We start from the raw sequence: 24,944 nt of genomic DNA on the forward strand, positions 1-24,944 counted from the left end.
TGTCTCAACATTACTTATTAAACAATTTCTTTTTCATTAATTAGTGGTGTCTATTTTATTAGATTTCTTTTCTATACGCATTCATAAAGCCCTATGCCCATTTATGTCAATTTCTATCAAAATGAAAATAGCTAGTTTTCCCCCCTTCAAATTTTTCTGAGGGCAGGAATTGTGTTTTCCCTTCAATAACTAGCATAGTGCTTGGCATATGACAGGCATTAAATATATGTTGAATAAATGCATAAAATAGGATGTTTCTGGGATATCTTATATGTCAATTTCTAAGCCAGTTCTGTACTATGTTAAATGTTGTGTCACAACGTGTTTTATCATTAGTTAGAACAAAACATCTCATTAATATTTATATTCAAAATTTTCCTTATGATCCATGACTCTTTCTTCAAGTAAACTTTAGAAAGTTTTGACAGACTCTAAAATTACCCCTACTAGAATTTTGATTTGAATTATGCTAAAAATATAAATTAATTTCAGGAGTAGTGATATTTTTGTTGTAAGTACTTTCCTGCTCGTGCATGTGTTATAGTCCTTATTTCCTTTATAGCTTTTAATAATTTTTTTTGACAGAGTTATTCATAAGTACTTTGTTGGTTTTGTTGTTACTGCTGTAGTGAGTCAGGACGATTGATGCCACTGGGAGCTACATTTGTTTATTTTAAAAAAAATTTACTTTCTGTTTATTGCTGTTATATTGAAGTTATTATTGCAAATTTATCTTGTATCCTGAGACTTTTCTTGATTCATTTTCTAAATTCTTGTAGAAAATTGTTTGTAGTTTTTTAGTTGATGTGATGATTGTCAGCACTTGAGAATAATCTCATTTTTAGCTATTATAAATCCTATTTTGTTTTTACAGTAAGAGGTGGAAATTGAAGACCTAAACTAAGATTCTAAAAGTCTACTTTTAGTTATATAGCCAGTGGGAATTTGCTGTATGATGCACAGAGCTCAAATCCAATGCTCTGTGACAACCCAGAGGGATGGGAGGTGGCAGGAAGGTTTAAGAGGGAGGCACAGTATTGTAAATTATCCTTTAATTAAAATTTAATTTTTAAAAAGTCTACTTTTGAGATAGGGTTAAATTTTCACATCTATTTCAGAGACAGATTCTAGTAATTCTACTATGTGTGTATATATATGTGTGTATGTTATATATAATATCTGTGAAATGGGTTTTAACTGCTGGATCTTTTAGGGGACAAATAGTTGAGCTTTTTCAGAAGCAGAGAGGATCTCCATACTATACAACATTCTGACATATATGTCATCTCTTCCTAGTCCTTTCTAAACCCCACCCTACTTAGCTCTTGCCTGTGGCATAATATCCCCAAACCTCTCACTGATGGGACTCTTGACCTGGAGTCATCAGGCTGTCTGAGATCAACAACAAGGTGTCTCAAGCCCAGCATGCTTTCATGGGGCAGTGTGGAAAAGGCAGCTATCCAGCTCGGACTTTGGCTATATCCCCATCACACCAGAACTCCTGAGTAGAGGGAAAATGTGAGTCATGAGAGCCTGCCCCATTTAGGGCCACAGGGGATGAATATAGGAACCCAGGAAGCATAAGGTAGAGCCCAATAGAGGCTACACCAGTTTAAAAATGTTGCCTAAAAAAAAAAATAAATAAATAAAATAAAAATGTTGCCTAATTTCTTTGCTAGTCAATAATATTCTATTTAGTTGAAGTTGTCTAAGATAGAATTCTCTATTTTCTAAAGAAAACTTTATGTCCTAATTAAGGCCAGTATTCTACTTGATCACTTATTGTGAAGGCAATAAGAAGTGTTAAATAGGGCTTTCGTTTGCATTCACTGTGTGGGATATTTATTTAAGACAACCCAGCACCTTGGTGGGTTTGGGTAAATTAGTTCTTGTTTCGTGATGGGAGCTGAGAAGTAATAAATAACAAAATAAAGGGGACAAAACAAGTATGAAAGACTCAGGCTCACATAACACCATTGATGCTTCTGCATCTTAAGCGTTTATTCTTTGCACTTTCACAGTTATCCAGTGTACGTTCCATGTATTTCATCATCACTATGTGAGGGATTGCCCTTCCCCTGCATTCTTTACTTGTACTTTTGGAAGTTATTTTAAGGACTGTTTGGACAGTCTGAGACTACACTGGCCTCTGAATATCCACACTGCAAGGTAGACTCCTTACTTTTGCGATTGTCGTGACACCAGAATATCAAGAGATGTGCAGTCTGAGTGATAAGAACAAGACACAGGAATCCTTATGTGTACAACAGTGTCCAATGCTTAGTTTAGGGTGCATTTAAAAAGATAAGATAATGAACTATGGGTTTTTTTCCAGTGTTAGAATAAGTCAAATGAATAAAGCTACTTCACACACCTGATGAAAATGATTAACTAGACCAAAGTGTTTTCTGCAGTCTACCTGAAAAAAGCTTAATATAGTGAACTCATAATTTTTGTACATAACTGGCATATTATTTTAATCCATTGTATTTAGAAATCAGTAGACGGTTTACATTTTCTTTAATAGCAACTGATTAGTTTAATGCTTTCTCCTGTTGTGAGACTATTTTTTCTAACACTTCAAGGCAATTCTGGATCTCTTAGGCTCAAAATATCATAAATCTTAAGAAAAACCATGATAAGGTGTTTTGTTTTCCCCAAATTAAATAAAACCTGGTGTTTGATTTAAAGCTAACTCTGTAGTTGTCATCCCCCTGTATTAAAAACTATATAGAAGAAATATATGAGGCTGTGAATGAGAAAATCTTAACTTCACATCTGCATTGTTGACATGACTGGGAGAGAATTTGTTTTGAGTAAAATACAGCAGAAAGTACAACTTTAACTCAATAAAAGTTATTGCTCTTTTGTTGACAGACAAAATGAAATTTGGTAATTGATGGTACATTTACAATTTGAAAATTATCATCCTTGCTAACAAAATAAGAAAAAGAACCAGGTGGCATTTTTTGAAACACGTATTGAACAGCACATAATAAATATTTTGATAAACCACATGTCACAGTGGTGGTAAAATGCCTAAACCAGATCATTGGGTTCAAATCTAAATACTAACACTTAAACTAGCTGTGGAATTCTGGCTCACCTCAGAGTTCATTGTCCATTGCCAATTCCTTCCCTGGTGGCTCAGTCAAGAATCTGGCTGCAGTGCAGGGGTCCCAGGTTCAATCCCCGGGAACATCCCCTGGAGAAGGATGGCTAACCCCTCCAGTATTCTTTCCTGGAGAATTCCATGGACAGAGGAGCCTGGTGGGCTATATAGTCTATGGGATTGCAAAGAGTCAGACATGACTGAACGACTTTCACTTCACTTCACTTCACTGTCTATATTATGCGGGTAATAGTATCTCACAGGGTGGTTTGCTGGGGATCCCAAAGTCCACCTTTAGTCTCAATTATTTGTTAGAGGGTTCGCAAGATTCAGAGAAGCTGTTATACTCACAGTCATAGGTGGGTATTGGTATATATACACTACTGATACTATGTATATGATAGATAACTAATGACAGCCTACAGTTTAGCACAAGGAACTCTAATCAATGCTCTGTGGTCACCTTAATGGGAAAGAAATCCAGAAATGAAGGGATACGTGTGTAAATGGCACCCCACTCCAGTACTCTTGCCTGGAAAATCCCATGGATGGAGGAGCCTGGTGAGCTGCAGTCCATGGGGTCACTAAGAGTCGGACACGACTGAGCAACTTCACTTCCACTTTTCACTTTCATGCACTGGAGAAGGAAATGGTAACCCACTCCAGTGTTCTGGAGAATCCTAGGGACGGGGGAGCCTGGTGGGCTGCCGTCTGTGGGGTCGCACAGAGTCGGACACGACTGAAGTGACTTAGCAGCAGCAGCAGCAGTGCGTATGTGTAGCCGATTCACTTTGACCATTTTTGTTTAGTTCTTCTGTGTATCCTTGCCACCTCTTAATATCTTCTTCTGATAGAGAAGAAGAGATTGTTACTGTTTCTGTCCTTTATCGTGCCCATCCTTGCACGAAATGTTCCCTTTTTATCTCCAGTTTTATTGAATAGGTTTCTAGTCTTTCCCATTTTGTTTCACTTCTCTGTTTCTTTGCATTGTTCATTTGAAAAGGCCTTCTTATCTCTCCTTGCTATTCTCTGTAACTCTACATTCAATTGAGTATATCTTTCCCTTTCTCCCTTGCTTTTTGTTTCTTTTCTTTCCTCAACTATATGTAAAGCCTCCTCAGACAACCACTTGGCCTTCTTGCGTTTCTTTTTCTTTGGAATGGTTTCTCTGCCTCCTGTACAGTGTTACCAACCTCCATCCATAGTTCTTCAGGCACTCTGTCTACCACATCTACTTCCTTGAATCTATTCATCACCTCCACTGTCTAATCATAAGGGATTTGATTTACATCATACCTGAATGGCCTAGTAGTTTTCCCTACTTTCTTCAACTTAAGCCTGGATTTTGCAATAAGGAGCCGATGATCTGAGCCACAGTAAGTTCCAGGTCTTGTTTTTACTGACTGTAGAGAGCTTCTTCATCTTTGGCTGTAAAGAACATAATCTGATATTGGTATTGACCATCTGGTAATGTCCTTGTTGAAGGAGGTGTTCACTGTGACCAGCATGTTCTCTTGACAAAACTCTGTTAGCCTTTCCCCTTCTTCATTTTGTATTCCAAGGCCAAACTTGCCTTGTTATTCTGAGTATCTGTTGACTTCCTGGTTCTGCATTCCAGTCCCCTATGATGAAAATGACATCCCTTTTTGGTGTTAGTTCTAGGAGGTGTTGTATGTCTTAAGGGCACCTGCGTGTGTTCATACTCAGTTGTGTCTGACTCTTTGAGATCCCCTGGTCTGTGGCCCACCAGGCTTCTCTGTCCATGCCATTCTCCAGGCAAGAATACTGGAGTGGGTCACCATGTCCTACTCCAGAGGATCTCCCTGACGCAGGGATCGAACCCATGTCTCCTTTGCCTCCTGCACTGGCGAGTCACTTGGGAAGCCCCTAAGGGCACATGGGGATGCCCTTAATTCTCTCAGCCACCATGTGTGACCACATGTGTGAAGTGGTCACATGTGGTCAGCCAGGGAAGCTCAGCTGACCTCTGGTGTCTAGAGTTTTATTAGAGGTCAGTCACAGAAGCTTGCAGCACCAGATGACTGACCTCACTATTCAGATTTCAGCCACCCCTCTTCAAGCAAAAACAGGTGTTCACCATAAATGTATCTGGGCCACCTAGAGCAGTAGAAACACATATGGAGACTTTATCAATCAGCCTATTCCAAGAGCTCAGAGGTCATCTTCCAGGAGCTAGACTAAGGCCAGTTCTGAAGAAGGACCTTTCTTTAGAAAGGATAGCATTTCAGGAACTCAAGCCTGCTGAGTTAACCCTTGCCTGCCCAGTAGTTATGAGGAATAAATGAGTTGATCCAAAAACTTAGAATAATGCTTGGCGCATGAAAGCAAATAAATGAGTCAGCTAGACTTCTTTCCTGTAGACCTCTGTGAGCTGAAAGAAGCAGATTAAGTTGAATACAAATAAGAAATAGCTGTATTCCATGAATCTTGTGATCATAAGTCCTCAAGATTGGAATAATGGGTATTGCAAGCAAATTAAATATTTTACCTAGGAAAGAGGCATTCCTATAGATGAAGCTATTTGCAAAACAGAAATAGAGACACAGATGTAGAGAACAAATGTATGGACACCAAAGGGGGAAGGAAGGCGTGGGATGAACTGAGAGATTGGGATTGACATATATGCATTATTGATACTATGTATAAAACAGATAATGAATGAGAACCTACTGTATAGTGCAGGAAGTATATATAGTCAGTGCTCTGTGGTGACCAAAGTGGGAAGGAAATCCAAAAAAGGAGGGGATATGTGTATATGTATATCTGATTCACTTTGCCATATGGCAGACATTAACACAACATTGTAAAGCAACTATACTCCAGTAATTTTTTTTTTTTTAAAGAGGAGTTCCTGGTGAAACACCAAATCCTAACATTTGTCTTTTTGTTCTTTGCAGAGCTCTGAAATCAGCAAGGCCGTAATAAAGAGTAGAAGTATTTGAAGAATACAAGAAAGCAGGTACGAGTGTGGTTCTCAATAATCAACCCATAATATTGATTTAGATTGATGATTTATTTAAACCTACAGCCCCCATTATAAAAATATTTTACAAAAATGCAAGTTTGATGTTTTAGATTGTGTATGACTGCATATTATAGATAGATAATTATATCCTAAAGAGGAACTTATTTCTATGTATACATTAAATCAATTTTGAGGATTTCAGTTAGGCCAACCCAAGGGAGACATGGGCTTCCCTTGTGGCTCAGCTGGTAAAGAATCTGCCTGCAGTGCAGGAGACCTGGGTTTGATCCCTGAGTTGGGAAGACCCCTGGAGAAGGGAAAGGATACCTGCTCCAGTATTCTGGCCTGGAGAATTCCATGGACTGTATAGTCCATAGAGTCGCAAAGAGTCAGACACGACTGAGCAACTTTCTCTCAGGGAGATATGTGAAGGAATTAATTATTATTTATTATTAAATTGAAACATGTTTATAAAAGACCTGCTATATGGCAAACACTCATCTATGAGGTATTTGGTGATCATAAATTTGGACAAAACAGGCATAGTCTATTCCTGCCTTCATGGTGCTTGTAGTCCTGTGAACATGATATGAAATAAATACACAAGTATCAATACATAAATAAAAACTGTGATAAATGTTATGAAGAGAGATTCTGTAGGGAAAATACTGGGAAAGAAGAGAGGAATCAGATGGACTAAGCAGAGGGTGTTTCTGTGGAAGATGGTGTTAAGCTAAGAGCTGAAGTATAAAGAAAAGAGTCCCAGGTAGAAGCAACAGCAGCGAATAAAGAACATAACTGACAAAGATTAAGGAAGGTCACAGAGGCGGAGAGAAGCAGAAGATGAAGCTGTGTTGAAAAATGAGATTTCCCTGATGACCCAGTGGTTATGACTCCATGCTTCCAGCACAGGGGATACAGGTTCCATCCCGGCGCAGGGAACTGAGATCCCACATCCCCTGGGGTGCAGCCAAAGAGAAGTAAAATGAATGACTATGGCAATCAGCCTAGTCCCATAGGGTCTCAGTGGTTATGATAGAAGCATCTTCAGACCAGCTTTGCTTGACCCCGTTTTGCCCTTGGCATTTCTGTCCTATGTCATTTGGTCTTTCTTCTGGTCCCCTGGGTGTATTAGTAGAAGCTTTCAAATCTACCACCCAACCCTACCCTCCTGCATCTCCTGCCAGTGTACAGTGTAAAAAGCTTATGACTGCAAAATAAGTTTCTCAGTGAGTCCGAATATTAGTTCCATGATCTGTTCTATATAAAACGGTTTCGGATCAAAAAGGTTTGAAAATTTCTGAATACTGTACCACTCTTAGGAGCTTTAAACATGCATCAACATAGGTTCTGGGAAGTTCTGTAGTATATACGTATATGAATGTGTTTCTGTATGTGTGTGTACCTTTAGTGAACTTGCTATTACTTAACCATTATTTCCAGGTTTACATTAGGAACTGTTTTAGAAGTTTCTTCTTAGAAATATGTATTTTAAGGGGTTCCTTATGCTCCTGAGGCTGGCCTGCTTTTAGGTAACTAGACCTGTTTTATGGATTTGCACATTAAGTTGTGTTTAATAATTTTCTAGAATCTGGATAATTCAAGCCAGGAAAAAACAAACAAACTGTTTGCTTCAGTGGTTTAGCTTTTCAGGCAGAAGAGTTTTCTTGAACTGAATTATATGGTTAATTGCTTCAAATCCTGATTATAGTTTGTATGTGAAAATAATACCTGAAAGTACCAATAAGGAATACTGGAGTAAAAGCTTACTAAGTAATCTATCCTTATGGCAGAAAGTGAAGAGGAACTAAAAAGCCTCTTGATGAAAGTGAAAGTGGAGAGTGAAAAAGTTGACTTAAAGCTTAACATTCAGGAAACGAAGATCATGGCATCTGGTCCCATCACTTCATGGGAAATAGATGGGGAAACAGTGGAAACAGTGTCAGACTTTATTTTGTGGGGCTCCAAAATCACTGCAGAAGGTGACTGCAGCCATGAAATGAAGAGACACTTACTCCTTGGAAGGAAAGTTATGACCAGTCTAGATAGCATATTGAAAAGCAGAGACATTACTTTGCCAACAAAGGTCCGTCTAGTCAAGGCTATGGTTTTTCCAGTGGTCATGTATGGCTGTGAGAGTTGGACTGTGAAGAAAGCTGAGCGCCAAAGAATTGATGCTTCTGAAAGAGTTTTTGAGAAGACTCTTGAGAGTCCCTTGGACTGCAAGGAGATCCAACCGGTTCGTTGTAAAGGAAATCAGTCCCAGGTGTTCTTTGGAAGGACTGATGCTCAAGCTGAAACTCCGGTACTTTGGCCACTTCATGCGAAGAGTTGACTCATTGGAAAAGACTCTGATGCTGGGAGGGATTGGGGGCAGGAGGAGAAGGGGACGACAGAGGATGAGATGGTTGGATGGCATCACCGACTCAATGGACATGAGTTTGGGTGAACTCCGGGAGTTGGTGATAGACAGGGGGGCCTGGTGTGCTACAATTCATGGGGTCGCAAGGAGTCGGACACAATTGAGTGACTGAACTGAACTGAAGTAATTTTCAGTGTTAATGTTAGTAGTATTTGTTCTCTTAAAGGAAAACCGCACACAAAAAAATAGTATCTGCATCTTAGCTGCTGTGAATCTTATTCCTCTCCACTGAAAGCGCTTATGCTCCTTTATTTGTAAAAGTCACATAATTTTAAAAGTGAGGGAGATATCTTGGGTTAGTGCCTACTTTAGAATCTAAAGAAATGATTGGTTTTGTATAAAATGTGGAGATTCTGTATTTGCAGCAATAAAAGTTCATAGTGTTAGAGTTAACCTAAGGTTATCCCAGAAGAAAGATTCTCAGCATGTGTCGGAAAGAACACTGACTTTTTTAGATCAATTCAGTCAGTTAACTACTCAGTTAACTATTTCTTAAAAAAAAAAAATCTTGAAAACTTCTCTAGTATTTATAACTTAGAAACAAAAAAGCCTTTTTTCTTCCCCAGAAAGATGAGACAGCTGTCCCTTAATTACTGCTCTTGTGGTTTGCTTTCTACTAGAGATGTGTTTCAAATTTGAAAACTAATTAGAAATCTTAATTGAATATGGCTTAAAAAAAGAAAAGAAAGTAAAATGATTAACATGAAAACATAAAACAGGGAGGGAAACAGAGAGGGTAATATTATAGCCAGATTGAATAATCACCTATTTTAGAATGAGTTGGTGCCTGAGGAACACACTTTCTGGCATGAAATTGAACTTCACTGTTTCCTTTTTCAGAAGGAATTTTCACAACTAAATGACAATTCTTTTAATTTCTTTAAATTGTTTTCAGGGACTGTATTTTGCTCAGTATAAAAACAATGGATTTTTAAAGTGTTCAAACTGGAGTTAAATCCCTTCTCCCTAACTCATTCTCTGTCTGACCCTGGACAAATTTTCAAATTGTTCTCAATCGCAGTTTACCCATTAAAAAAATGGGTATTTTAAGAGGTCCTTTAAAAATATCTATTCTACAATGTGGTTTCTTTAGCATTTGTCTCGACTTACACACTGACTAGATAACTTCTAGTTAACTAGATACCTTCTAGAGAACTTCTTTCAGTTCTAGAAAGAAGGGAAAAAGAGAAAAAGTGAAAAGGAAACAAAACTAAATTTGAGACTATACATTTAATATCTAGCGCAGAATATTGCCAATACCATAGATTCAGAAATTGCTTATTGATTCTGTTCCTTGGAGGCAAAGACTAGAAGGCAGTTTCATTAATCCTTTTACCTGAAGTATTTGTTGTGGTTTTTTTTTTTTTTTAATTGTGAGTAGTTTGGATTCTGCTGTCCAGAGTGTAAATCCCACTTAAGGATATAGTGACATATTGCTCCTGAATTACTCACAGTACTTTGCCTCTGTGTTGCTCATTTATTATTTGTTTAATAATAGGCATAAGGGCTGCTCAGTTAGTATTTGTTTACTTAGAGTGAGGCAGTGAACTAACAGGGCAGGAAGTAGGTAACCCTGATTGCCCTATCTTCTGGTTTACAAACACCATGTCTAACATTGGAAACACAAGTGGTTATGCCTCCCTGTGGATGATTTCATTCAGTGATAGTGAACCCACTTCCTGTTGCTGCTCCATGCACTCTGCTCCCATCCGACTAGCTAATTTCCTGTTATCTATGCATATTCTACATTTGTAACTTTAGGTCTTTGTTCGCACTGCCTCCACTTTCGGTATTTTTCTTCCTTCTTTTCTCTCATTTTCCCTCCCTCTTCCCTGCCTCCCTTTGCTTTTATCTGTACCTACCTTTCTGGTGTATAAATCTCTTAAAATCTGGCCAAATAGCATCTCCTCCATGAAGCAGTCTCAGGTTATCTGTTGAGATAATTATCTTACCCACTTTGCTTTCTGTTTTGTTGTGTGTTGTGTTCAGGCACTGTTCCTTGTTGCCCATTTATTAGTATATAAGGTGACACTGAACACAGTGCCAATGAGAGCCCAGCCACATTGTATATTAATGGCTCTTTCCTTTTACCCTCCACTCTATTTTTGTTACCATTTACCAAACAGCTCAGCAAGGGACTGGACCTCTGACTGTGTTTGCTGCTTGATTGAACACTGGTTTCTGAGTTACTGGTAGTATGAATTTAGGCCACTGAGCACCAGGTTGCAGTCACATCAGCCGTGAGTCCAGTTGCCTTTCTAAATGTATTAGTTGTGACAGCTATGTACCTTGCAGTCAGGAGCCTAGCTCTGCCTCTAGTGGTCAGTTTAGAAAAAAAACTGACATCTTAACAATCATGAGACTCAGTCCATGAACACACTCCGGCTGCTGCTAGGTCGCGTCAGTCGTGTCCGACTCTGTGCGACCCTATAGGCAGTAGCCCACCAGGCTCCTCTGTCCCTGGAATTCTCCAGTGGGTTGCCGTTTCCTTCTCCAGTGCATGAAAGTGAAAAGTGAAAGTGAAGTCGCTCAGTCGTGTCCAACTCTTCACCACCCCATGGACTGTAGTCTCCCAGTCTCCTCCATCCATGGGATTTTCCAGGCAAGAGTACTGGAGTGGGGTGCCATTGCCTTCTCCGATGAACACACACACACATGTATATGTCTTCATTTGATTTTGTCTTATTTGTTTTATCAGTGTTCTGTAGATTATAGCATAAAGATTCTGTTCATATTTTGTTTGATTTTGTTTCTAACTTTTTGCTTTTGGTCCTATAATAAATGGTTCTTTTGAGAAGTTTATTTTCCCATTTTCATAGCTATTTTGTAGACAATTGATTTTTGTATACTGACTTTATATTGCACAACTTCGATAAAATTTTTTCTAGCTTTTTTGGTATATATTTTTGGCTATTTTCTACCCAGGCAATCACGTTGTCTGCGAATTTGTTTCTTTCCAATTTGTATGTCTTTTGTTTTTTTCCTTGCCTTATTGCTTTAGTTATGACTTCTGCTGTGAAATTGAAGAGGAAAGGTGAGAGTGGAAATTCTTACCTTATTCCTGATCTTAGCATCAAAGTACTGAGTCTTTTATTTTCTAGTTGCGATGGTAACTATAACACTTTTGTAGATTTCCATAATCAAAGTTCTTCTCTTTCATTCTTAAGTTGCTGAGAGTTTTTTGTTTGTTTGTTTATTAAACAGTTTTCTGACTGAGAGTTTCTTTTTTCTGGATGTTGAATTTTTGTCAGTTACTTTTTTTGCCTCTTTGAGATGATCATATGTATTTGATTTTTTAATGTTGCCTTCCTAGATAAACTCCTCTGTATACTGATTCATTCTAGAATGAACTACTTTTATATACTGTTGAATTAGATCTGTTATAGCTAAGCTTTGGTTGATATTTTTTTTCTGAGTCAAAATTCATGTTTTTCTGTATTTTTCTTTTCTTATAGCATCTTTGATTTTGCACTGGGATAATGCTGGCCTCATAAAAGAAATTGGAAATTATTCCCCATTTTGGGTTTTCTCAAAGAGTTTGTGTAGATTTTTATTATTTGTTCTTCAAATTTTTAGTACCACTCATCAGAAAAGTCATCTAGCCTGGAGTTTTGTTTGTAGCTTTTAAACATGAATCCAAGTATTGTAATAGGTACAGGACTATTCAGCTTACACATTTCTTCTTGAGTGAGATTTGGCAGTTTTTGCTCAAGCAATTTGTTCAGTTTTATATAATTACACTTTATAGCTGATTTAAAATGTGCTAATGTCTGGTGTATAGCAGAGTGATTCAGTTATATATACACATATATATTCTTTTTCAGATTCTTTTCCATTATGGTTTATTACAATATACTGAGTACAGTTCACTCTGCTATATAGTAAGACCTTGTTTGTTACATTTATTTTCATATTATTCAGAATATCTCTTTATTATTTAAGTTCTAATTTGTAGTGATGTCTCCTTCTCCATTCCTGATATTGCTAATGTATAGCTTCTCTCTTTTGTCTCGGTCAGTCTGGATAAGTTTATCAATTTTATTTATCTTTGGGATTTATTGAATTTTTTTCAATTGTTTTAATTTTCAATCATACTGATTTCTGCTTTAATATGTATTATTCCCTCCTTTATGGGAGAATGTAGTCTTTCTAGTTTTACTAGAAAACTAGTTTTATGAAAATGTACTCTTTCTAGTTTCCTAAGGTAACTTGGATCATAAATTTGAAACTTTTCTAATATTAATATAATAAATTTTTATAAGTACTTCTATCATGGGTACATTCCACAAATTTCATTATTATTCTTTACTTTCATAATTCAAATTATTTTCTAATTACTTTTGTGGTGTCCTGTTTGGCCCAGTGGTTAAATAAAGAGTGTGTTACCTATTTCCCTAATATTTGTATTTTTTAGATATTTTTCTGTTATTGAATTCTAGTTTAATTACATTATGTTCTGAAAATATACACATATGATTTAAATTCTTTTAAACTTGCCAGTTTTTTGGCTCATGTCAAAAAACAAGAACTTCCTTCAGATCTGAACTGAAAGAAAATGGGGGAAAATGAAAAGTCACCGCATGCGGTTTCTGTCTTTACACTTTAGTTCCCTCTCACAACTTTCCTGCTTTTGTTTATTTTTCAAGATGCTCAAGTAGCTTGCTTTTTGATTCTGCTTGTAATCAGTGAGGCATATAATATTCAGTTTCCTTGGTCCATTTCTGCTAGAAATGCAATACCTAAAATTTTGCATATATTTATTTAATCCTCTCCACAATTCATTAAACAGGTATTACCATTTTCCCAACTTATGATGAGGAAACTAAGGAATGGTTTGATTTAGTTAATTGCCCTAGATCCCAAAGGTGCAGAACCTCCGCAGTCTGGGTCCAGAATAGCTCTCTTCACCACTTTGCTATGTCACTCCTGCTAAATTACTGTAACAATGCATGCCATTCCTTACCAGGTGGCTCAGCAGCAAAGAATTCTGCTGCCAATGTAGGAGACACAGGAGACATGGGTTCAGTCCCTGGGTGGAGAAGATCCCCTGGAGAAGGACATAGCAACCCACTCCAGTATTCTTGCCTGGAGAATCCCATGGACAGAGGAGCCCGGCTGGCTACAGTCCAAGGGGTCACAGAGTCAGACACGCCTAAGCAACTAAGCATACAGGCATGAGAGGGATTCAGATATGCACACTAGACTAACATAGAGTTTTAAAAGACCCTAGAACAACAGCAAGAAATAGTCAAGTCAAACAGAGACACACTTAAGAACTTGCCAGACAAAAGGAAAATAATTGATGAAGAAATTCCCAGAGAGTTCACTAATGGGAAAGGAACCAGGCAGTATTAAGTGCTAAAATGTTCATGGGAGGGAGAGAGGGGTTTGGGGAGTAGGGGGTTGGAGGGAGAAGGGAGAGGAGGGTGAAGAGGTGGATGTTATATTGCTTATGCTATTTAAGGACTGAAAATTAGTACTTTTGACAGAATATAAAAATCTTTTCCATTTAAACAGGTTATTCTATATAGCAGATTCTCAATAAATACATGTCACATGCATTAATGATTATGATATTTTCTTTCCTTACTTCTCCTTACATGAGAAGTGAAAACAGCCCTAAAAGTTGGAGAGCCTTAGCTTGAGACTGCAAAGATGGGAAAGGAAAAAGATTTATTCAGTATTCAGGCATAAATCAATGACTTACTTTCACATAAAACTATACTTAAATTCCATACTGTCTCAGTAATAGCCCTTCATATATTCTAGCTGAAAGAAGCTTCTCTGGTGGCTCAGTGGTAAAGAATCTACCTGCAATGCAAGAGCTGCAGGAGATATGAGTTCAGTCCCTGGGTTGGGAAAATCCCCTGGAGGAGGGCTCGGCAACCCACTCCAGTATTCTTGCCTGGAGAATCCCACGGACAGAGGAGCCTGGCGGGCTACAGTCCATAGGGTTACAAAGAATCAGACATGACTGAGGTGATTCAGCATGCGTACATATTCTAGCGGATCCTAGATTAGCTCATATTTTAAAGGGAATTCACTCAATTAATCCATGATTTCTTTAGTTGCATGAGAGGCACCAGAGAAACTAAATGAATTTGCAGGTGGAACAATGGCTTGGAACTTCACTACTCAGCCTTGTTTTTTTTGTTGATATTCTTCCCAATTCAGATTTAACAATTAAATTTTATTTTTTTGAGTACCTATCGTTTGCTCTTATTGTAGTGCAGTTTTATTGAGTAAATATTTTAAGGTAGAATGTGTGATTGTGTACACATTTGAGTGTAGAGAAACTGCTTTCAGTGAGAGAATTCAGACTTATCATCTGTGTGCAGTAAGCAGTATGATGGAGAAATCTTAGTTAGGTCACACTATATTCTTTGTAGATAACCTCGGGCACTCTATGAACATCTCTGGAGAGTTACAGCGAAATTGTAATGATCATAAATATGCATTTATTCTTGCCTGTCATAATAAAAAGCAGAAGATAAAATTTTAATTAAATTTATTATCTTACTTTGAAATTTCAGATTTCAAAAGAAAATGAGAAATTAATCATCAGATACCATAGCTAATTCAGTCAATACTAATTTGAACCTGAAATGTAGTCTCAAAAGGAATTCAGTTGGTTCTGTGAATGAATAACTTCTGATGTCTATATTAGAAATGGCCTGAGGATATAGCCAAAGCTTCAGTTTTAGTTTTTCTCAAACACGTAGTATTTAACTGGCCTTGGGTGGATGTGTGGAACATTAAGGACTTTGCAGTATTTGACGTTGCTGAGATAGCACTTCCTCAAAGCCCTCTTTAGTACGTGTGAAGGAAGAATCAACCTCCATCCAAATTAAACTTCTCTCTGCACGCCTCTGCTTCTTGAGATAGGCTTGAGATGGACTGCTAGGAGCCATTACATTTGGAACACGCAGCTGCCGAATAATAGTATCAGGAGAAAAGCTCTGTCATCTTAAGTATAGACAGTAGATGCCTGTCCTTTAGATAATTTTCAGATGACAGAGAAAGCCATTTAAAAATACCCAAGCATCTAGTAAATTTCTATAAAACTTTCTTGTACCATTTTTTTTAAACCTCTGCTGTATGATAGCAATTAAAAAAACCAAACAATATGTTTAGAGCTGGTGACCAGTTTTACAAGCTTTTGTTAAGTAAGCAAAATGTCATGTGTCACATGAAATATTTATAGAGAAAAATTTCCTTGAAATTTCAACCTTTTCCAGAACATTCGATGAAAATTCCTATCCTTTGGATGTTGTGTGAGTAGCAACCAAAAGTGTCATACTGTGACGGAAAGAGAAAAGTCAAAAAGAGAAGAGCAAATATTGTATATTAACCCATATCTGTGGAATCTAGAAAAATGGTATGCTGCTGCTGCTGCTAAGTCGCTTCAGTCGTGTCCCACTCTGTGCGACCCCATAGACGGCAGCCCACCAGGCTCCACTCTCCCTGGGATTCTCCAGGCAAGAGTACTGGAGTGGGGTGCCATTGCCTTTTCTGAGAAAAATGGTATAGATGATCCTATTTGCAAAGCAGAAATAGAGACACAGATGTAGAAAACAAATGTATGGATGCCAAGGAGGGAGTGGGGTGAATTAGGAGATTGGGGTTGACCCATAAACACTGTTGATACCAATATTACTAATGAGAACATACTGTATAGCAGAAGGAACTCTGCTGAGTGCACCGTGGTGACCTGAATGGGAAGAAAATCCACACTGGAGGGAATTTATGTATATGTATGCCTGATTCATTTTGGTGTACAATAGCAACTGACATAGCATTGTAAAGTAACTATGCTCCAATAAAAAATAATTTAAAAAAAGAGAGAAAGTTAAAAGCCCACCTTAGAACAAAAGAACTTCTAACCAACCCCAGAGTGGCTGCTAAGCCTGTGGAGCTTTTCTGTCCCACCTCTGGGTCTCAATGTTCTCATCTCTTAAACGGAATGAACCCTAGTTTCTTTAAGTCTCAATTCTGTACTGTGTTAGAACATTTTATCTCAGTGTTTGAAAGAGTGGTTATAGTAGACATATGTAACCAACCTCTTGGGAAGAGTTGACTGAGATTAAATCAAGCATTTTTTCACATATTTGCTTTGTAATTCTTCAGATTGCTTTCCTTTTTGTGACAACACAGAACACAGTTTAACAAGTCAGGTGGCAGACTTGCTATATTCCCAAAGCTGCTCCAAGTGCTTCCTGTTAGGATCTTTGATTTAGAAACTTTAAGTTCTGGGCTTCCCTGGTAGTGCAGACAGTAAAGAATCTGCCTGCAGTGCAGGAGACCCGGGTCCAGTCCCTGGATCAGGAAGATCCCCTGGAGAAGAGGATGGCACCAGCTACAGTATTCTTGTCTGGAGAATCCATGGACAGAGGAGCCCGGCGGGCTACTCTTTGCAAAGAGTGAGACATGACTGAGCGACTAAGATTTTAAAGTCTGGTGCAAATCTGTTGTGGTGCTGAAGTGCTCTGAGTTCTCAGGGTTAAGGATGCCTTATCACTGGAATTGACAGAGCCTCCCTTTCTTACTTTATATACAGTGGAGATACATGTCGTTCTTATCCTAAACTGAAACCAATGAGCAGCAGGCAGACTGGCCTCTGACAGTGAGCCAAAGGCATAAATCTTCGACTATGCTTGTCCTAGGGAGTTCTCTGTATTGCTTCTTTGTGTTCTGTCCTTCTGAACATCAAGAATTTGCTAGTTTCAGTGACCATCTAATACTCACTGTGATTTAGAACCATTTCTTACCTTATATTTGCCTTAAAGTGGTGGGACTCAAGCTTGAATATGCATAAAAATAATCTGTGCTATGATGTGAATTCAAATTTAGTAGATCTGGGGTCTGGCTCAAGGTTCTGCGTTTCTCAGAAGCTTCCGGGTGATGCAGACACCGCAGATCCAGGAACCACATTTTCAGTGGAAAAGCCTTCAAATAATGTTGTTTTTGGTTATGTTCTATCCATGTGTCTTCTATTTCATGTCTGTGATGCTTCCTCATGTTAAAGGAAGCATAGCTAACTAAGTCAATACTGAGCCTCCAAAGCTGGACTTCTGATCAAAGTGGAGCCTTGACAGCTCACATCTTTAATCCTCTCATGACAAAGCATCACCTCACCAAATTTAATGTAGGTGGTTAAACCATACTGATGGCCTGAGGAATTCAATTGTCCTCTGACACAACTGGTTAATTGGTTTTCCTGGGCAGAATCATTGCCCCTGAATGTGCATCCATTGCTCTGATGAGAGTTATCCTCTGTCTGTTGAGGACACTCATGAGAAGACAGAGAGGCTTTTGACCTTAAATATATGCTTGATTTTGTTTTTTAGGTAAAATATTTGCCAACTTATGCCATTTTTTCCCAAAGAAAAACTTTTTCCTGAAATCATATTTTTAATTCTGCTATTACTTTTGAAAGATGAAACGTAAGAATAAACCCCTGTTACTGAGAATATGACCTAAATCAAATTCCTTGTGATTATACAGTGGAAGTGAGAAATAGATTTAAGGGAGTAGATCTGATAGAGTGCCTGATGACTATGGACAGAGGTTCATGACATTGTACAGGAGACAGGGATCAAGACCATCCCCATGGAAAAGAAATGCAAAAAAGCAAAATGGCTGTCTGGGGAGGCCTTACAAATAGCTGTGAAAAGAGACATGAAAAGCAAAGGAGAAAAGGAAAGATAAGCATCTGAGTGCAGAGTTCCAAAGAATAGCAAGGAGAGATAAGAAAGCCTTCCTCAGTGATCAATGCAAAGAAATAGAGGAAAAGAACAGAATGGGAAAGACTAGAGATCCCTTCAAGAAAATGAGAGATACCAAGGGAACATTTCATGCAAAGATGGGCTCGATAAAGAACAGAAATTGTATGGACCTAACAGAAGCAGAAGATATTAAGAAGAGGTGGCAAGAATACATGGAAGAACTGTCCAAAAAAGATCTTCACGACCCAGATAATCATGGTGGTGTGATCACTCACCTAGAGCCAGACATCCTGGAATGTGAAGTCAAGTGGGCGTTAGAAAGCATCACTAGGAACAAAGCTAGTGGAGGTGATGGAATTCCAGTTGAGCTATTTCAAATCTTGAAAGATGATGCTGTGAAAGTGCTGCACTCAATATGCTAGCAAATTTGGAAAACTCAGCAGTGGCCACAGGACTGGAAAAGGTCAGTTTTCATTCCAATCCCAAAGAAAGGCCAATGCCAAAGAATGCTCAAACTACTGCACAATTGTACTCATCCCACATGCTAGTAAAGTAATAATCAAAATTCTGCAAGCCAGGCTTCAGCAATACATGAACTGTGAAATTCCTGATATTCAAACTGGTTTTACAAAACGCAGAGGAACTGAGATCAAATTGCCAATATCCGCCGGATCATGGAAAAAGGAAGAGAGTTCCAAAAACATCTATTTCTGCTTTCTTGACTATGCCAAAGCCTTTGACTGTGTGGATCACAATAAACTGGAAAATTCTGAAAGAGATGGGAATACCAGACCACCTGACGTGACTTTTGAGGCCTATATGCAGGTCAGGAAGCAACAGTTAGAACTGGACATGGAACAACAGACTGGTTCCAAATAGGAAAAGGAGTACATCAAGGCTGTATATTGTCACCCTTCTTATTTAACTTCTATGCAGAGTACATCATGAGAAACGCTGGGCTGGAAGAAACACAAGCTGCAATCAAGATTGCCGGGAGAAATATCATTAACCTTAGATACGCAGATGATACCACCCTTATGGCAGAAGAGGAACTAAAAAGCCTCTTGATGAAAGTAAAAAAAGAGAGTGAAAAAGTTGGCTTAAAGCTCAACATTCAGAAAACAAAGATCATGGCATCCGGTCCCATCACTTCATGGCAAATAGATGGGGAAACAGTGGAAACAGTGTCAGACTTTATTTTGAGGGGCTCCAAAATCACTGCAGATGGTGACTGCAGCCATGAAATTAAAAGACGCTTACTCCTTGGAAGAAAAGTTATGAGCAACCTAGATAGCATATTCAAAAGCAGAGACATTACTTTGCCAACAAAGGTCCATCTAGTCAAGGCTATGGTTTTTCCTGTGGTCATGTATGGATGTGAGAGTTGGACTGTGAAGAACAATTGATGGACTGTGAGCGCCGAACAATTGATGCTTTTGAGCTGTGGTTTTGGAGAAGACTCTTGAGAGTCCCTTGGACTGCAAGGAGATCCAACCAGTCCATTCTGAAGAAGATCAGCCCTGGGATTTCTTTGGAGGAAATGATGCTAAAGCTGAAACTCCAGTACTTTGGCCACCTCATGCGAAGAGTTGACTCATTGGAAAAGACTCTGATGCTGGGAGGGATTGGGGGCAGGAGAATAAGGGGATGACCGAGGATGAGATGGCTGGATGGCATCACGGACTCGATGGACATGAGTCTGAGTGAACTCCGGGAGATGGTGATGGACAGGGAGGCCTGGCATGCTGTGATTCATGGGGTCACAAAGAGTTGGACACGACTGAGCGACTGACCTGACTGAACTGAACTGAGTATTACCAAATTATTTTCCATTATGATTGGAACATCTTCAGTGCATGAAAGTTTCTGTTGCTCCAAATCCTCATTAATATTTGAGGTTGTGAGACTTTGAAATTTTTACTTATCGATGCTTATGTAATTTTAGCCTGCTTTTCCATGATAACTAGTAAAGTTCAAAATCTCTTAATATGTTTCTTGGCAATTTGTGTTTAATATTTTTGAGTTGCTTATTTACATGTTTTGCTAGTTTTTTCTGTTGGGTTTGTTTTTCTAACATTCTTAAGCTCTTCTGGATACTAAATCTTCATTGGTTATCTTAATTGCACACATTATTTCCCTTTTCTACTTGTTGTAGGTTTTATTTCCTCCTTTTCTAGTTGTAAGGGAAAACTACGATCACTGATTTGATGTCTTCTTTTTTATAAGCATGTAATACTCTAAATTTCCCTTCAAACATATTTTGATATGTACTGTAGTAATTTCATTCTGATTCTAATGAGTGTGAGTGTGTATTGTATGCACATACATGTTTTTATTGCAATTCTATTCAATTTGTTCAGGTTTGTTTTATGATCTAGGATATAATCTTAGTGAATATTCAATATATACTTTGAAATAAATACGTATGTTCTGTTGATGTTGAATTCATTGTATTATAAATGTCAATTAGGTCAAGTGGTTGGCAGTGTTATTACGTCTTCTATATCCTCACTGATTTGTGTTTACTTTTTCTGTCCATTACTGAGAGAGGGATGTTGATATCTCCAAGCGTATCATTGTAGATTTGTCTGTTTCTCCTTTTAGTTAAGTTTTTGCTTCATGTATTATGAAGCTTTGCTGTGAGACACATGTATGTAATGTCCCTTTTGATATTCCTTGGTGTAAAATCTATTTTAATTATATTAATATAGTCACTCCAGTTTTCTTTTGATGAATGTTTGCATGGTTTACATTTTTTGATCCTTTTACTTTAACCTGTGTATGTCATTCTATTTAAAATAACTATGAAGCATATATATCACATTTCAGTTCAGTTCAGTTCAGTCACTCAGTCATGTCTGACTCTTTGCGACCCCATGGACTGCAGCACGCCAAGCCTCCCTGTCCATCACCAACTCCCAGAGCTTACTGAAGCTCATGTTCATTGAGTCGGTGATGCCCTCCAACCATCTCATCCTCTGTTGTCCCCTTCTCTTCCCACCCTTAATCTTTCCCAGCATCAGGGTCTTTTCAAACAAGTCAGCTCTTCTCATCAGGTAGCCAAAGTTTTGGCATTTCAGCTTCAGCATCAGTCCTTCCAGTGAATATTCAGGACTGATTTCCTTTAGGATGGACTGGTTGGCTCTCCTTGCAGTCCAAGGGACTCTCAGGAGTCTTCTCCAACACCACAGCTCAAAAGCATCACTTCTTCAGTGCTCAGCTTTCTTTATAGTCCAACTCTCACATCCATACATGACTACTGGAAAAATATATAAATTTCATGTTTATATGACGCATAAATGTAACTACGAAGGGCTTCCCGGGTAGCTCAGCTGGTAAAGAATCTGCCTGCAATGCAGGAGACCCAGGTTTGATCCCTGGGTTGGGAAGATCCCTTGGAAGAAGGCATGCAACCAACTCCAGGATACTCACCTGGAGAATCCCCAGACAGAGGAGCCTGCTGTGTTACAGTCCGTGGGGTCATAAAGAGTCAAACACAACTGAGCAACTAAGCCCGAACAGCATGAAGCATATAGTTAGGACTTATTTCTTTATCCGAGCTGATAGTCTCACTCTTTTAATTGAAGTATCTGTGTCTGTGTGTGTAGATTGTTTGCATTTAATGTAATTATTGATGTGGTTGGATTAAGAGCAAACAGTCTACTTTTATATATTTTAGTGATATAATTGTATACTATCATTTTAGCGTGAAAATGAAAGTTAAAGTCACTCAGTCGTGTCCACCTCTTTGCAGTCCCATGGACTGTAGCCCACCAGGCTCCTCAGTCCATGGGGCTTCTCCTGGAAAGAATACTGGAGTGGGTGGCCATCGCCTTCTCCAGGGGATCTTCCTGACCCAGGGATTGAATGCTGGTCTCGTCCATTGCAGGCAGAGTCTTTACCATCTGAGTGACCAGAGAAGCCTATCATTTTAGTGTGAAAGCGATAATAACTCCCTGTTCTTCACTCTCATCATCTTGCTACTGATGTTACTTTTACATACGCTAGATTGCCAGGAGAAATACCAATCACCTCAGATATGCAGATGACACCACCCTTATGGTGGAAAGTGAAGAGGAACTAAAAAGCCTCTTGATGAAAGTGAAAAAAGAGTGAAAAAGTTGGCTTAAAGCTCAACATTCAGAAAACTAAGATCATGGCATCTGGTCCCATCACTTCATGGGAAATAGATGGGAAAACAGTGGAAACAGTGTCAGACTTTATTTTGGGGGGGCTCCAAAATCACTGCAGATGGTGACTGCAGCCATGAAATTAAAAGACACTTACTCCTTGAAAGGAAAGTTATGACCAACCTAGATATCATATTGAAAAGCAGAGACATTACTTTGCTGACTAAGGTCCGTCTAGTCAAGGCTATGGTTTTTCCTGTGGTCATGTATGGATGTGAGAGTTGGACTGTGAAGAAGGCTGAGCACCGAAGAATTGATGCTTTTGAACTGTGGTGTTGGAGAAGACTCTTGAGAGTCCCTTGGACTGCAAGGAGATCCAAGCAGTCCATTCTGAAGGAGATCAGCCCTGGGATTTCTTTGGAAGGAATGATGCTGAAGCTGAAACTCCAGTACTTTGGCCACCTCATGTGAAGAGTTGACTCATTGGAAAAGACTCTGATGCTGGGAGGGATTGGGGGCAGGAGGAGAAGGGGACGACAGAGGATGAGATGGCTGGATGGCATCACTGACTCGATGGACGTGAGTGAGTGAACTCCAGGAGTTGGTGATGGACAGGAAGGCCTGGCGTGCTGCGATTCATGGGGTCGCAAAGAGTCGGACATGACTGAGCGACTGAACTGAACTGAGAAGCATACAATATATTTGCTATTAATTGTGCTTTAGACCAGTGTTTGGTAGATACTAGTCTGCAGGTCAAACAAAGTCTGAATACCAATTAGTTTTGCAAATAAAATATTAGTGTCACATGGCCAGGCCTACCGGCTTATGTATTTTCACTATTTGCTTTCACACTGTAGCATCAGAGTTGAGTGACTCTGACAGAGACTCCGTGACTCCAAAAGCCTAAAATATTTACTATCTGTCCTTAATAGGAAAATTAGGCCAACCTCCGCTTTGGGAAATTGTCTTTTTTAGTTACTCAAAGTAAGAAAAGGTAAAATTAACATTTATTTTCCTTTATACCATTTATAGTGCTCTTCGTTTCTTTTGCAGATCCAGATATTTCTGTTATGTCGTGCTTGAATAACTTCCTTTAGTATTTCTTGCTGTGCAGCTCTGCTTGTGATGAATTTGTCACTTTTTATTTGTCTGGGCAAAAGTCTTTGTCTCTCTGCATTTTTACAGGTTATTTTTACTTTGTATAGCATTTTTGTCTGATAGTTTTTCTTCTTTCAGAACTTTAAATATGTCACTTACATAGTTCCTAAGCAGTCAAAATGTTTTCTTGTTTCTAACTTTCTATCTGTACTTTGCAGTTTTGCTCTGGTTACCTTAAATTTTTTTTTCGTTAACTTTGGTGTTTAGTAGTTTGAATATGATATATGCACAAGTTTGTTTTTTTTGTTTTTTTTTTTACTATTGGGGTGTGTATGTATGTGACTATTCTGCTTGGTGCTTTCTGTGCTTCTTAGATCAGGGTTCTGATGTCTTTAAATATTTGTCTTTTACATTCCTAGCATTTCCATTTGATTCTTTCCAATAGTTTCTGCTAAAAATATCCATCTGGTCATGCAGGTTGTTTGCCTTTTCCATTACAATTTTTAGTGTATTCTCTTTCTGATAATTCCAACTTCCGCATAGTATGAGTCTGGTTTTCTTGATCGCTTATTTGCTTTTCTCCTGACTGTGTTTTTATTGTTGTTGTCTTGAGCTCTTGGGCCTTATGGATAGGGCTTTCTCAGTGATTCTGTCCTTCTCTTAGAAATAGAGGATCTGTAACGGAACAATCTCAGGAAACTTTCCTCCCCCTCTCTTGTTCGCATTCCCTAACCGCAATGAGTTTTCACCTGTGCCCTGACGGCAACAGTGTTGGCCAATTTTGTTCTGGAGAGAGGCGGGTCCAAGTGACGCGCTATGTTTTTTCCTGCTGCTTGCCTCCCAGAGTCCTGAATTATCAAGGATGCTTTCTTCACATCCTATTCTGCTCCCTGTCTTTCTCATGAGCGTCTGGTGAGGTTCCTGAAGAAAAAAGTCTATTAGTGGATATAAACTACTTTCGAGTTTGTGGCTCTCAGTAGCTGTATATGCTCATGGTAACCTACCCTGACCTTTAGTAAGTCATTAAATATTTTGACTGAATTTCCATTTCAAACTTGTTTGGAGCCTAGCATCCCTTCTTCTGGTGAAAGACAGCCCTGCTCTCTGGAGGAATTTATCTTTGCTAAGAGCTCAGGCTGGTTGCTTGCTTTGAGACCTCAGCTCTCTGCTTACTTAAGGAAAAGTTAGGATTTTATATACTATTCAGCTTTTTCTTGAGTTTCTGGTAGGAGTAATAGTCTTTCCATCCTCATGTAAACAGAAATGGAAGACTTCTGTGTTCCAAATATATTTTCCCAGTATATAAATTATCTCACACTTAAATGGTACCTTTTGCTTACATAATATATTTCTTCTAATGTAGTCAAATTTATTAACATTTTTCTTTATGAACTGTGCTTTTGAAGTGAGGTTGAGACATCTTTACTTACCCAGAGTTCACAAATATGTCCTTTCCTTGAAAAAAAAAAAA

General features: G+C 38.6%; 1 protein-coding gene across 1 annotated transcript in view; it reads left to right on the forward strand.

The window, feature by feature from the left end:
• Window positions 1-24,944, forward strand: part of INPP4B (inositol polyphosphate-4-phosphatase type II B) — a 723,258-nt gene that overhangs the window by 262,238 nt on the left and 436,076 nt on the right. The window contains exon 2 of the mRNA XM_052654320.1: window positions 6,031-6,092. The gene's annotated coding sequence lies outside the window, so the exon portion shown is untranslated. The remainder of the gene's footprint in view (window positions 1-6,030; window positions 6,093-24,944) is intronic.

Source organism: Budorcas taxicolor, chromosome 17 (assembly GCF_023091745.1).
Source record: "Budorcas taxicolor isolate Tak-1 chromosome 17, Takin1.1, whole genome shotgun sequence".
Taxonomy (NCBI): Eukaryota; Metazoa; Chordata; class Mammalia; order Artiodactyla; family Bovidae; genus Budorcas; species Budorcas taxicolor.